The 15,255-nt window shown below is 36.5% G+C and overlaps 1 long non-coding RNA gene across 14 annotated transcripts in view; it reads right to left on the reverse strand.

Annotated features, from left to right (window-relative positions):
- The window catches only part of LOC309870423, a 497,103-nt gene that overhangs the window by 110,231 nt on the left and 371,617 nt on the right, over positions 1 to 15,255 (reverse strand). For 2 of the 14 annotated variants that reach the window (XR_014314583.1, XR_014314584.1), the window contains exon 1: positions 6,890 to 7,381. The exons of the other annotated variants lie outside the window; for them this stretch is intronic. This is a non-coding gene — a long non-coding RNA (uncharacterized lncRNA). Of the gene's footprint in view, positions 1 to 6,889; positions 7,382 to 15,255 lie in introns of those variants that run through there. 14 annotated transcript variants of the gene reach the window in all.

A 15,255-nucleotide genomic window follows, 5' to 3' on the forward strand; every position in this document is an offset into this window, starting at 1 on the left:
TATGTCTTGCTTAGCCTTATGGACCCAAGAATTTTAGGGGGGTTAAATCAGATGGCAGCAGTACCTCATATGGCAACATGTAATAAACATATTAAATGGAACTGTTCATTTGTGTTTTTAAAATTCATTTTAGTTTTGTGAAGACAGCTGGGCACATGCATAAAAAGAGGACAAAAAATAATAAAATTTCTAAGAGACTCCTTATTCTGATAGATCCTATAGTGCCAAATTAAGTAAAAGTTCTGACCAAACAGATCTATTTGTATTCTTTCCTAAATGCTAAAACATGCAAATTGAGTAGGAACAAACACAGAGAATTTCAAAGATATGGAATTTCCATTAAAACAAATAAAAAGTTCTATCTTGTAGGGCTTTGCAGAGCATTAGAGGACTCCAACTCACTCCTTCAGTCCCCCCCCCCCCCAACTGGAAGCCACAGAATTTGAAGGCTAGAGCACCAAATGGCTACGGCAAAAAACTCAAGAGAGTGGTCTCCGGACATCAGCAACCAAATCACCAGCGGAGCTGGTTAGAATGAGGAATCATAAGCCCACCCAAGAGCTACTGTGGAATCAGAATCTGTAGGGATATGACCCTAGAATCTGCATTAACAGCCAGTCCCTGAGGTAAAATTAAGGTGAGAATATCTTATGCTGAAACCCCTGCTTCTCACCAGAGGTTCCCTTTGTCAGGTAAGCTTTTTCAACTCAAGTTGAACAGTGGAGAATTCACAAAACATAACACATTTGATCAAATAACATGCTTCCTCAAAGATTTCAGCATCTCCCATTCCTACTAATTTAAGGACCATAGTCCACTGTCACTGCCCTGCCTAAGGCAGCTCCTTCTCTCTGGCTCTACTTTTCTTGTCAACCTGTGTAAAACATTTAGGCTTTGATGTCACCCAATTAGTCTCCATCATTTGGAACAAGGAAATTTTCCCAAGGACTGGTCCCAATTCCCATTTAAAACTTGACCATTAACATACTGTGTTTATATATAACATTGAACACTTCAAAATAATTTGGTGACCATAAGTATTTTGATCATTATTAAAGTGTAGGAGGTTGTAGGTGGGCATGAGCTAGACATGGGAACTAATGCACAGGGAATTTAAATCCTTTAATTTAGGTTAACTCATTAAGTGGTAGCATCTGAACCAGAAAGTAGACATTTCAGGCCTGCCTTTCAACCTACTCCTTGACCAAACCTTTGCCTGTCTTGTGGAAAAATTCCCATTTTATGGGCTCTGCAGCTCTGAGAAAATTCATCTATACTTTTGTGTACTGGCATTTATCTTGCAAAAAGGCATTATGAAAAAAACTAATTTTACCATGTTTCCATAGGATTTTGCAATCTGGGGTGGTCCAGTTTAAAACAGCAATAATAGCAAGTCTGGCGCCAGTGTTGTGAGGTACTATTTCTGACCTGTTAAGAGCTTGATTTTAAAAAAACTTATCATTTTGAATTTCCATAATTCACTTTAAGATTTGGTGCTAGGGTAGATTTAAGAAATAACATATAATTGTTGCCATGTTGAATGAGTATCAAAAAATTACTGATAGCCTTGACTACTAGTTGGTTAGCTATATTTCACTATTTTAATGTAACCAAGGAAAGTGGTATTCTAGAATCTCATTCATAATAAGCGCCATATAATGAAAGGAAACAGAAACCATAAGCATAGGTATTATGTTAACAAACTGGTGAATTTTCAATAGAGCTTTATCAGACCAGATTATCTGAAAAATGTTCTCTGAAAAATGTTCTCTGTCATCAGTAGAAAGAACAAACCACATACATGCGCGCGCGCACACACACGCACATACACACACACTACAGAGCATACATCAGAATGTTTATATTTAAGTTTTCGGGGAAGAAGACCAATAAATCTGTTTGTCAAGCACTTTTACTTAAGTGGCATTATAGGATCTTTCAAAATGGGAGTAGATTTAGATTTAAGTATATTTTGATCCCCAGAGGTTAGATCTGGGGGGGAAGCTAAGGGAAAGGAGAGTAAGTAGAGAATATGCATGTATGGCGTGGGGGGATAGGCTTGGGATGTGTGGTCTTGTATGAATTTAAGCACCCTGAACTTAATGAAGAAAAATGTCATTATTCTGTATTTATATATCTTTGTGTGAAATAAGTACTCTTCTCCATAACCAGAGTTTACATAGGCTCTATTGTAACACCCTTTGAGAATCCCTTTAAACATCAAAATGGATTTTTCCAAATAAAAAATCCCATGATTTAGCTTTATTAACATCTGAATGAATGTTTCCATTGATTTGTCCAGGAGAGGGAACTGAGTACGGCTTAGAGAGCAATCTTTTTCGAGATGATCGGTAGCAATGTTTCCTTTCTATCAGAAAGCAAGCTATAGAAACACAAAGCATTAGATATACACCTAGATAAAAATAATACTGTAGAGTCCAACTGGTATCTTAGAGGTGAGGACAAGCTGAGATGGACTCCTTGGCTTCCTTCTGTCCAAAAACTTTCTGTTTCCTTATTTCCTATGGTTACCACCATGGAACATGTTAAAATCTCAGTAGGGACTCTGTTTCAACTTTTCCTTTCAAAACACAGTGAAAAAGCTTAATGGAAAAAAAATGTCCTTCCTATCTCCATGCCAGGCACAGTGTAAGAGCCACAAACTTAAAAGCCAGGCAAATAGTCTTTTATGTGCCCCAAAGCTCAGCAAGTGACATAGTGCTACAAAAATTCCCAAATAGGCATGTGACCTGACTAATGTGTGCTGTGAGATGAGTCAAGGAAAATGGAACCATCTGTACTTTTATTGGACAGTCAAATAATTCCTCTCTGCCCATCCAAAAACATAATTTGTATATTTTAAGGGAGAAACAAGGGGAGCTTTTTTCAAAAGGGATCTAATTTTTTGAATTGGTGATATAAAATGATCTGAAACACATAACCTAGTCAACACACGTAAAGCAAACAGGCTTAGAAAAACCATGGCTGCCTTTGGAAATTGTCACTACTCATCTATGTTTTAAGGCTTCTTTTAGACTTATAGGAAGAAATCAAGGAAAATGAAGGGAATTGAAACTGCAATCTTTAAGAAGTGGGGTGGGGGTACCCTTCCTCCTCTGTGACAAAAGCTACCAATGATTGAACTCCTCAAGCGAGTGATGGCACAAAACAGAGCAATCAACCAGAACGCCATGTTTTTGTACATGTTCACAAAGTTTTGCCGTTTGTTTCTTACCATACACCATACCTCTATTACCCCATATGGGGATTTCTGTAGATTTGTTCTATTTTTCAAGTTTTTAGTTTTGACAGGAAGGAGGAAGACAGACTAGTAACAGTTAGTAAAATAAAATAATAAAGGTTGGGTCTATCAAAGAGTACACCTAACAAAACATGTATATTTATGGAATAAAAGGTTGAGATGGAAAGGAGCAGGATACTATGTACAAGGCACAGACAGGCATCTAAATAGAGAACCCTATAATATCTATCCTCTATTTCATAAGTAAAAATGCCCTCTCATTGTATGGGTAAGGAAATCAAAGCACATTATAACATTAGTAGCAGCTAACATGTAAATAGGTCCTTATCAGAAGCCAGGAGCTATGTCGAACATTTTAATATATCATCTCATTTAATGCTCACAAATATCTTACAAAGCAAGTGTTATTATTTTATTTTACAGACAGGAAAACTAAAGCTGAAAGAGATGAAATAATTTGTTCAAGGTTGCAGAGTAACTAAGTAGAAGACAAAGATATGAATTTAGATTCTTCTGATTTCAAAATCCAGGCTCTTAAACACTAGGCCAGTAGTTTTTAGCCCAGATTGCATATCAGAATCATCTGGTAAGCTTTTAAAAACTTCTGATGCTCAGATCTTATCCCCAGAACAATTTATCAGAATTTCTTGCACATGGGGCCCAGACATGGTTGTTTGTTTTAGAGCTTCTCTAGATGACTGTAATGTACAGCCTGGATTGCAAACCACTGTTGGGCTGCCCTGCTCCCTGTGAAGATCAGTAGACTCATGCCAGGATGAGGTAACACTGGAAACAGTGTCCTCGAGCTCATTGCAGTGGCTTTTCCCCTGCCTCACCATGTATTCCTTGCCACATTCATTCATCATGACTATCTGAAGAAGTAATATTCAGGCGGAAATTTTTACAAAGAATTGTCACAGCAGAATACGATCAAAAGTCCAGCGAAGAGAACCTATTCATTCTATCTATGGGCTGTGATGAATGAACACAAAGAAGACTCAAGTTTATTACTCTTATCCCCAAAAGGGAAGTATAAGGCTGGTCTTAAAAGGCCTTCACACCAAAGCAAGTCACTAAGATTTGGAGTGGCCTCCTCCTCTCTTTTCACAAATCCAATAAGAATAGCTACTAGATCCAAGGGGAGAAGATCCAATTACCATCCCTTCACAAAGCTATTTCACTCAGAATCTCAAGGCATTCAAAACATGGAAGTAAAGAAAAATGTGTGTAGTAAAAGTAAGATTTCAAGTCAGGGGTTCTAGGTTTCTGACTGTACTCTGCCACTTTACTGCCATGACTTAAGACCACATGGCCTTGATTTTCTTTTCTGTACATAAGTTACATCTCTCTTAATGTAGTGATTTTTTAAAGTGTGGTTCCCACAGCATCATCTGGGAACTTGTTAGAAATGCAAATCATCAGTCCCTATCCTAGACTCAGAATCAGAAACTCTAGAAGGGGGGCCCAGCAGTCTGTGTTTTAACAAGCACTCCAAGTGATTCTGATGCAACCACTTCTATAGGGCTGTTGTCTAAGGATAAGAGGAGATTGTGCATAGAATTGTTAGTTTTTATTACTGTCTGCTTAAGTCAGAAATCTCAAATTCTCTCACAGAAATACTTAGAGAAATAATGTTAGAGCTTACATTAGTTAGATTAATAACCTCACTTCTGAATTTCTCTTTGAATGTGTAGACGAGGAACAAGTCAACCAGAGGTTATGCAATTAGCTTGGAGTCAAAGAGAAAGCAAGGAGTAGAACTGAGAAGGAAACCCAGGAGTGAACTTGATTTTAATTCAATCAAACTGTTAAAGTACCAACCACGCACTTTCATCTATAATCACAATGAACCTTTTATAAACAAATCTGGATCTTCTTAGCTTAAATTTTTTTTTTAACAGTACCTTTTCAAGTTTTAAAGTGGATTGACTTCTATGATTCTGGGCTAGAAGCAGCTCATGAGGCAATAAGAAGTCATCGGCTTTCTACAAGGAGGTGGAATTGACCAGACCCCTCCATGTGTGAAGACCATACTCCCCTTGCTCACCTCCTATTTCTGATCATTGCAATGGTGGAAGCCATGATAAATAAAAGTGCATAGCTAGTGGTTGGGTTCAATCTGTAATGTTTCTATAATTTCTATAATTATTTCTACAATGTTATTATTTGGATACTACAAAACATAAACTGGATTTTAGGAGATGCTTGGGGATGGTTTTCTCCCCCACGCTTCTGTCAGCAGCACTCTATCTTTTCACTGTTATTTGTCTGATATAGCTACTAAGATGCTTGATATTTTCACTTGCAAGGGTGCAGAAAAACAAAGAGACAGCGAATGGGTTGTTAATGAAATTCTCTGATTGTAAAAAGCACTTTGCAATGATCAGGTGGTAAATAATAATAAGAGGAAATAACATAAAGTGCCTAGATGCCACAGCAATAGTCACTATATAAATGCAGAGAGATCAGACATGAATAAAATTTGCATTTTATGCAGCTTCTGCGTGTATATATGGAATATGCAGTTGCTAATTTTTTCATAATACTGATAAAATATGGTTCAAAATCTATTCTTGCTATCTCATCCCTTGAAAAGACATCATATAGAAACACTCGTCTGCCTAATGAAATGGTGAATGTGTTAAAGAGGCTAGAGAAAGAGCCTCTTTTGCTCACATGAAAAGAAAAAAAAAAGCTCAAATAAGGGGAGAGAATGAAGAAGAGTGAATAGTAACACTGGCAGGACAGCTTTGGAGATATGCACAAAGGTGATCTTTGAGAAACATGAGGGACAAGTAATTCTATTAACTTATGGCAGAGTACCTACAATGAGGATACACCGTAGTCACAGTGAAAATCCAGAACCGTGCTGTCTCTTTGCTGGGCTGTTGTTATACTGGTGGTTCTTTTTAAATGGAATTGGGGAGAGGGGAGTGACAAGTATGGGTTTTTGCTTGTTGTTATTATTGCAGTTTCATTTAGCTCTATCACTAACGGCAACTCCCTGCCAGGTATTTCCAATAGTTTTCCAACCCAGTGTTTATCACGAATTTGCCTTCAATTTTCACATTATTTTCCCTTAGTACCTGTTCATAACCCAAAACCCATTCATTAGGTATATTAAACCCTAGCCCATGGTTACTCAACTTTTGAAGACGTAGAGAAGATGCTAAGAGATGGAGAAGTTCTCTTAGTCATGGGGAAGAGTCTGATCAGGATTCTGAGAAGCAGAGACCTTGATAAAACCACTACTAGCCAAACAACACGGAGCAGTGAAAGCTTACTCAGCCAAAAAATACAGTTCTCTCCCTTCCTTTGTCTTCTCCCTTTATCAATAAAAGATTGTTTCTAAAATCTTTTCTGTCTCTTAAAAAGCAGGATTGGACTGGCACATATAACTATATTTCAAAGTATCTCAAATTTCCAACTTGGAAGAAGACACAAACTTTTTCAGAGAAACTTAGAGAAAGCAACTCTGCATATTCACAAAACTTTCACTTATTTCTAGAATAGAACAGGAAAATGGAGAGATAATTGCCAACATAAGAAAGGAGTAAAAATGTTGTTAATAATGATACTAATACGAATACTTGGGATCCTACAGTATGTTTTATCACAAAGATTCACCTGCATTAAGGGAGACTCCAGGACAAGGAGGTCGTTAAGGTTATATTTCTATCTTCAGGATTCAGCCAAAGTCAGACTCTCCGGAAAGCTGTAAACGCTCTCAGAACAGACTTTAGTAATGAAATTGGAATGAATGCTGGGACTGTGGCATAAAAGCATCTTCCTGTCCCTTGTTCTAAAAGTTAACTATTAAACCATATGTTGTTCCTCCTGATTTGTTTTACCAACTCTAGAAACAAGGACACTCTGATCAGATTGTCCCGGGCAACTGAATACCTAGTGAAGCCTTTTTGAAGACAGTGTTCTTCACGCCAACCTTACCCAAAGGGCTTCTATTATCAGACTATCAATTCTGTGTTACTGGTGAAGGATGGAAAGTATCTTTTTTTGAAGAACAAGTGCTTTCTCTCCCTGAGTTTTCTGCTCTTTGGTACATTCAACATTTTAAGTACTTGATCTCCTCCCCACCCCACCCCCATTCCCTTTTTTCGACTCTAGTTTATTCTTTTAATTATTTACAGACTTGCTTGTCTGGACACTTCGTTTTAGTAGAAGTTGGTTGACTTTTTTCAGCACCTTTTAGTGGAATGCAATAATAGATGCATAGAGAGGGAATTGGTCTTAATGGTATTTTTAGTGTTGTTGTTGTTTTTTTTTTTCCCCTGTGTCAGAGATCTTTTGCCCTTATTGATTCTCCCCCGTGGACTGTCCACTCTACAGGTTGAAATGGCTACAATGGTGTCTGAAAAATTGGTTGTTAGTCACTGTTCAAACCATTTTTCAAAACAGCTCTTGTAAGCCCCATTTTACTCTGTTTTAAGGAGGGTTTTGTTAGGGCTGGTTTCGTTTTCTTTGAGGAGTCGTGCTGGCAGAGAAACACAGTCTAGAACTTTGCTTTTAACTGTGGTGTAATTGGGATTATAACCATATTGAATCTATATTCAAAATGTATTATATTGAGCCTATGCAGCTAAAAAGAAAAAGAGGTCATAAGTCTTCAAGATTTTTCACAAACATGAACACCAAGGGATGTAAATGCTAGAATTCACGAAGCACATGAGACCCCACTCTTGGAAAGATATTTTCTTATGCTCGAAATTCATTGTGGGGGGAGGACATCTATATGTGGGATTTTTCTCCATATTTTTAATAATGGATACCTGTGAATATGCCTTATGTCTATGTAAAACCCATGCAATATCACATTTGTGAAAATGATACAAACAGCATGACAGGAAGCCCATTTTGAAAACAACTGAAAATAGCTCTTTCCTATGCTCATCTTCTAAAACTGTTAATTTTTACCTAACCAGGACTCAATGCTTTCCAGAGAAGAATAAAAGTTGAAGAATTTAGGGACTAAGAGAAAGGGTGAAAATAGACAAAGGTATTCAGATTTGTAGGAAATGGCAATATTTGTTTAAAAAACAAGGATTTGGGGCCAAGTTTTACAGTGAGTTGACAAATACACAATAAAACTTTCTGAATATTCCAAAAGTGAAAGAATGAAACATCCACGTCATTTTAACTTTAAAATAATAAGTAATAGCAAAGACACAAATCGAAACTACAATGGCTCAAATTTGAGAGAAGGACATGGAAACCTTCATTGCCACTGGAGGAAAGGTGAATATGAAAGATACAGCCCAGGAAAAACCCATAATGTATAATCCAAAATTCAGCATCATATAATAAATTTTGTCTATTTTTTTTCAGGGAAGTATTTGAAGAAAGATGGTTCCATGTTTTTTTTTTTGTGTTAGTTTCTTTCTTTCATTCTCTCTCTTTCTCTCTTTCTTTCTTTTGTTAGAATATTACCCTAAATTCTAGGGAAACTTCAGGAGCTTCTCTTAGAAGACTGGACCCAGATGAAGTTAAGTGGTAAAGTGATAAACTCAGCCAATCTTTACAAGCCCTAAGTCCCTGTTAAAGTAAGGTTTTTGGGCCTTAGAGAGCAAACTGGTACTCACTGGTCAGACTGCACCAGTGCAAAATTAGGTTTATGGGGCACCTGGGTGGCTCAGTTGGTTAAGCCTCTAACTCTCGGTTTTGGCTTAGGTCCTGATCTCAGGGCCCTATGAAATGGACCCCAGCAGTGGACTCATGCTCAGCAGGAAGTCTGCTTGTCCCTCTTCCTCCTCCTCTGCTTCTCTCCCTATTCTCTCTCTTTTACTCTCTCTCCAAAATAAATGAATAAATAAAATCTTAAAAAAAAGAAAAGAAAAGCAGGCCTGAGTACTACCCTGGAAAATAAAGATTCTCAATCTGAAAGGTAGTCCTACCACTGCTTTACTGTATGTGGAAACCATGGCTAAATTATATATTTCTATTTTCAGTGAACCTAAGGGAAAACAATGTGCTATATATATATATTTTTGGTATATATTTTCCAAGTTGTAAACTGTATGAGGCATCTATAAGTAGAATGATATTCATTCCTCATAAGAGAAACGTATAGAATGGTGATAAATGGATTAAAATGTTTTAAATGTTTGCTTTATACTAAATACTACTAGTACTACTACTTTTACTACTACTAATCCTTCCAGAAAGTTGGTGGGAAAAGGTCTACAAAATAAAATTGTTGGGAAGAATAAGCAGATTTTTAATTCTGGAGAAAAAGATGAGAACAAGACACAGAAAGTCTTTCATGGGAAGTCAGACACCCTGGTCCATGAGAACTAGTTACAACCTGTCTCCTAAAACCAAAGGAGGCAGGAAAGAAACCTGCCTGGACTCCTGTGCTTTACCCTTTTGGAGATCCAGTGAACCCAGAGCCCTGGGTTCATAGTTTCATCAAAATGATAACCCAGTAAAATCTCACCCTCACTTTGTTTTGCTTTGATGAAATTTTCCATGCCCCCAATTATATCATACTACAAACTTCTTTCCCACTAACAATAAAGGTAAACATAAAACCAGGCATAAGCATTTGGTAATGGAGAAAGGATGGGTTTTAGAGTCTTAGAACCTTGGGTTTGTATCCTATTTCCACCCCTTAATAAGTCACTTAACCTCTCTAGGTTGATGTTTTCTTAACTATTAGGTAAAGATAATGGTACCTATCTCACAGGATTATTTTAATAATTAAATGTAAAATGTTTGGTATGGTGAGGTCACTCAGTAAAAGGCAGCAAAATTTCTGCCTGAAGTAAAATCCAGATAAACATATTTAGCCAGGACTATTGCTCTGGAAGGTAGATCTGCTATTCATGCTACAAAATCCATTAAGTTGAAATAAGTTAGTCATTTTAACAATACTCTTTAAAGTTTTTTTTTTAAGTGACATTTCCCAAAAGTCAAGCTAACTTATGGTTATATGGAATTGCTGCACTTAAAAAGGGGCTTTATTCAGTTCATAAAATAGTGTATCTGGTTTTGTTCCCTCAAATCTGGTATCATGGAGACCTTTAACCATAAAAGATAAGAGTGACATTTAGAAAACCAGGTCTCTTAAAGGTATGGTAGGAAATGAATGCAGATGATTGGGATGACAAGAAGTGCCCCCAAGTCAAAGCAACATGGAGAAGAAATCTGCCCTGCAGATAAAGAAGACTGGAAGGACACTTGCAACACTTGCGAGAAATGGAGGAGTAAAGAGCAATATCAAGTCCTAGAAGACTGTTAAGTGATCAAAACTCTGACTCTGAGGTGAGAGATACGGATTCAAGAATACATACCTGAGGGAAGAAAAATCAGTGAGAGCAAAATTCCTAGGAATTGAGAAGCATTTAGGAATAAAATCCTTAAGTGGATGTGCCAATGTGGTGCTAGCTTCAGAAAATACAAATATTGATGGGTTAAATCAGGACTGAGGAAAATATAAAACCAAATATGGGCAGCTCAAAGGGAAAAAAATAGGCAGCTTGGGACTCAACTGTCATCACAATTCATTTGTGTTTCACATCCCACTGTTTGTGACATTAACAGAATTTCGAATTTAGCAATGAACTATTTTTGTATTGTGAATCTCTGCAGCCATTTTCCATATGTAGCTACCACTGCAATGAGCAATAATAGCCTTTTGATCTTTAAAATACTTCCAATTAATACTATTCAAATTAGGGGTCAACGAAGAGTTTCTCAGATTAATTCACTTTTTCTTCTACTTGAAGTGGAATGGTATCCCTGCTCTTTATTGTCAACAAGACCAAATTATTTGACTATTTTAGTAACAAATCCTTTGGTCGCTTTTGCTTTTATTGTTATTTTTTTTCCAGAAGATAAAGTTAGTTTTAGATTTTTGAACTGTTTTCACTTAACTAGAATAGCTAAAGCAAATCTTTGCATCAAGGCATTTAAACAGGTAAAGTTTACTCATAGAGTTCCTACTGTGTGTCAAACATTAAGCAAGACAATTTTAAGTATTAGTATTTTCATGCTAATAAGTATGAATTACACATAGGTACACAGAGATATATACACACACAGACACACATATATATATGATGAGGTTCAATTCAGTGCACCCAGGGCTTTTATGTCATTTTGTTTTTATTGCTGTCATTAATGGATATCATCTACTGAGTATCTATTATGTTTCAAGAACTCTGGTAGGCATTGTACACACATACTATGTAATGAGGCCATTAATGCTCCATTTTCCATTTGAGGTCTTAGACACAAGAAATTAGCATATCCATGGGCACATGATTTGAACGGTGGAGGTGATAACCAAAAACATGGCTGTGCAACTACAGAACCTATGTCCTTTTCACTATGTAGTTCTGCCTGCAGGCAAGCTTACAGTTTTAGAAAGTTACCACAATGTGCTGTCAAGATTTCAAACCACGGCTTTGTTCTCATACAATGTTATTCCACTGTGTCATCATTCTCTTAAAATCATTTACACTTCCACAGAACATCTACACTGACATTCACATGCCTTTTCTTTTTAAATGCAACTCAACCTAAAACATTCTTTAAGCACCTACTATGTGACCCATTCTAGGCTAGATATCTGTTCGCTATCATGTTAAAATACAGTTCTACAATGAAGAATCTTTTCCTTCCCGAAGATGCCTCTTTAGCTAAAATCGTATTTCTCATCCTTTTCAGTCACTGATGGTCTAAAGAAATGTAGAACAATGTGAAAAACATGAGCTCTAGAGTTAAAATTTCCTTTTAATAAAACAAACCTAGTTAGTCGCAAACTGTTGAAACAAAATCTGTAACATGAAGGTTAGTTAAGGCAGATTTAACCATCATTTCTACCTAGAAACAGAAAATTAGTCTGCATAATGTCATTTATCTACTGAGCTAAATTATAATTTTCAGCTATAAACCCAGATTCTTAATGTGTGTCTCAAAGATGATATCTCTGACCTACCCCCAGTAGGAAATGTGTTTTGAGTTGTTTTGTCAGTAGTGATAATAAGAGTTGCACTGGACAAAATAAATTTTTGGCAAGTTTCCTTGGTAATGAAAATAACTATAATAGTAATAATAATAATAATAGTAATTAGCATCATAATAATGATACCATTTGTTGAATACTTTACTATGTGCCAAGTACTGTGATTAACACTTTATGTGCATTATTTTATTCATTTCTCAAAATATCTCATGAGGTATATACTATTAATAATCCAATTTAACAGAGAAGGATGCTGAGACACAGAGAGGTCAAATAATCTGCCCAAGATCACACAGATAGAGAAGAAGCAGAGCCATACTTTGAACCCAATGAGTCTGTCTCTCATACTTACATTAGGTGTGCGTAATAGCAGATGATATGATGTGCGTGGCCAAGAATACCGCATTTGTGCTGTTCTGTCTACATCAACTAGAACTGGGACTCAGCTGGTTCGTAAGCCCAAATCTGAAGACAGCTAACAGGACTTAAAATTTGAGTTGCTGCTATTCCTACTGCCTGCTAATTAAAATGTTCCCTTCTGAGAAGACAGTGGCTGGTTGGCATAACCCTAGAACATAATACATGTTCAAAAAAGTATCTGATGAATGTTAACAATGGTTTCTCTAAGTGCTGAATTAACAGGTGATTTCCCTTCCCAACCTCCTTTTAAGAAAATACGTTGTCCAATTGCCTAAAATATTTTCACCAAGGGCATATGGTACTTAGGTGAGCATAGGAAAAACTAGAACTTAACTTTAAAAAATTCTTTGTGTTTTGTTTAACTATTAGGTTGTTAGTCTCTGTTAAATAATGATTCCTGCTGGGAAATCTTTGTAGTTGTCTACTCTCTGATCTATTCTAGGATGGTACTCTTTACTCTGTCCTCCACAGAACTTTATGAAACCCACATACTACTGTTAACTGTTTTTCACCTACCTTTAGTCCTGTGAAAACTATCTAAGACCCCTGGGCATCTAGGCTGACTTGCATTCAGTTCATTGAAATACAAACAAACAACCCAGAACACACACACACACACACAAACAAGCAAAAAAATAAAAAAGAATAATCTTGTGGTTGACTGCACACTTTTTGGTCCTTGCACGTGTCTTGTTTCTTCCTTTACATTAAGTGCAGGTCTCCATGAAAAAGTGCTTCCCACAACAAGGAGTATCTTGAAATGACTGGTCTGTTACCATAAAAGTTTATGAATGCATTAAGGTACACACACACACACACACACACACACACACATTCATAAAACCCATTATGAAATATCATGAATATAATTGGAAGTCATGGCAAATGCAAGGAGGCAAGTATCAAAAATGAAGCATGTTTTTATCTTTACATTACTATACATTTTATATTTAACAATTTTACTTTCTATCCCTAATATACTATATTCCCTAATATAAACTTCATGAAGGTATAAGCTTTATTTTATTCACCACTGTATCTCAAGTTCCTAGAAAAGAACATGGTGCTGAATATTCAAGAAGTACATGTTTTTTAAAAAAGAAAGACAGAGATACAGAAGTTCTCACAATATTTCTCATATTGTTCTGGAAATAATAAAAGGGGTGGGTGTTTTCAGTACTTTTCCAGAAAAACATGAATTAGCAATGAAATTGCAAGTTCTCATCCTGTTCTTCAGACCAACTACCAAATTCCTTCATGTACAATATGTCCCTGCTAGCCTACCGATACCCAGTTCCTGGAGCTACCGAGTACTAGCTGAGAGCAGCTTGAGAATCCCTATATTTTGCCCTACCTACCAACTATGGAGGCTGCTGTCATAGAGACGCCAGCATTTCCTACAAGTCAGCTGAGCCCCTAGAGGGAAATTGGAAAGAGGTAGTTAAGTTTTCCTATTATTAGGCACATTTACTAACACCTCCTCTCAAAGAGGACAGTAATGGCAGATCACTGGGTGACGATGATACAAATGGAATTAGAAGGTCCCAGTGATACCTCCCATCACAGTCTTGAAGGATACAGTTTCCGGCTGAGAGGGAAGATGGAAGACCCTAAAAGGTTTACTTTTGTTTTACAGCTTCCAAATTGTAGCAAAATCCTACTATGTGAAATTGCTATTAGCAAATGTATAATTATACTACTACAATACAATGAATATCTTGAGTTTTACTCAAAAGGAGATTATGTGGCAATTCCCTACTACACAGAAGATAATATTCTAGTAAGTTATCCTAGATTTTGAGTTTTTTTTTCAGGCAAATGACTTTCTCATTCCTATTCGTTGTGTATCTCTAGTACCCAGACTCAACATATGACTTAATATACAATGACAGTATATAATGACTTAATATAGTAGTTTTCAATAAAGGATAGTTAAAAACTTTAAAAAATGTTTTATACAATCCTGAGATATGACTTAAAGGGTCAAACAAAAGCAGAGTTTTTCTAAGCTTGATCTTTCTAGTTTCATCAGCAAGGCAACCATCACATATTACTGAACATGGTTTAGTGTCTTAGTGTTAATATAAAAACTCTCATAAACTGTGGCATAGAAATCGTACCATTTTATGTTCATACACCAGAAATTTTAAAGTCAAAATCTTCAAACAGTGGTTTTCAAACTTGACTGTGCATTACTAAGCTGGGTAGCTTTCTAAATTCTAGATCTCCAGATTCCCTCTTCAGAGCTTCTAATTTAGAAATTCTGGAATGAGGCCCAGGAATCTTCATTTTGACAAGGAGCCTAGGAAATTCTTATACAGGTGCTCCTTGGACAACTTACTGTGGATTGGGTTACAAAGATAATGTGAAAAAAAAAAAAAAAAACACCCTTATGCTTCCCCTTTTCAATATGGAGAAAAGACTGGCCTATTCAATGTGACTCAACTATCAAATTTACCTGTGAAAAGATCAGGCAGTTTGCTAAAACTGCTGAAAATGAACCAAGGGAGGATGCAAGGGCAAGGGAACATTACTTTTAAGCTAGAAAGGGTTCTTTTTAAAACTTGACAAAGTCTGGCAGGGTGCTTAA

The sequence above is a fragment of the Mustela nivalis genome (assembly GCF_964662115.1).
Source record: "Mustela nivalis genome assembly, chromosome: 1".
NCBI classification, from domain to species: Eukaryota; Metazoa; Chordata; class Mammalia; order Carnivora; family Mustelidae; genus Mustela; species Mustela nivalis.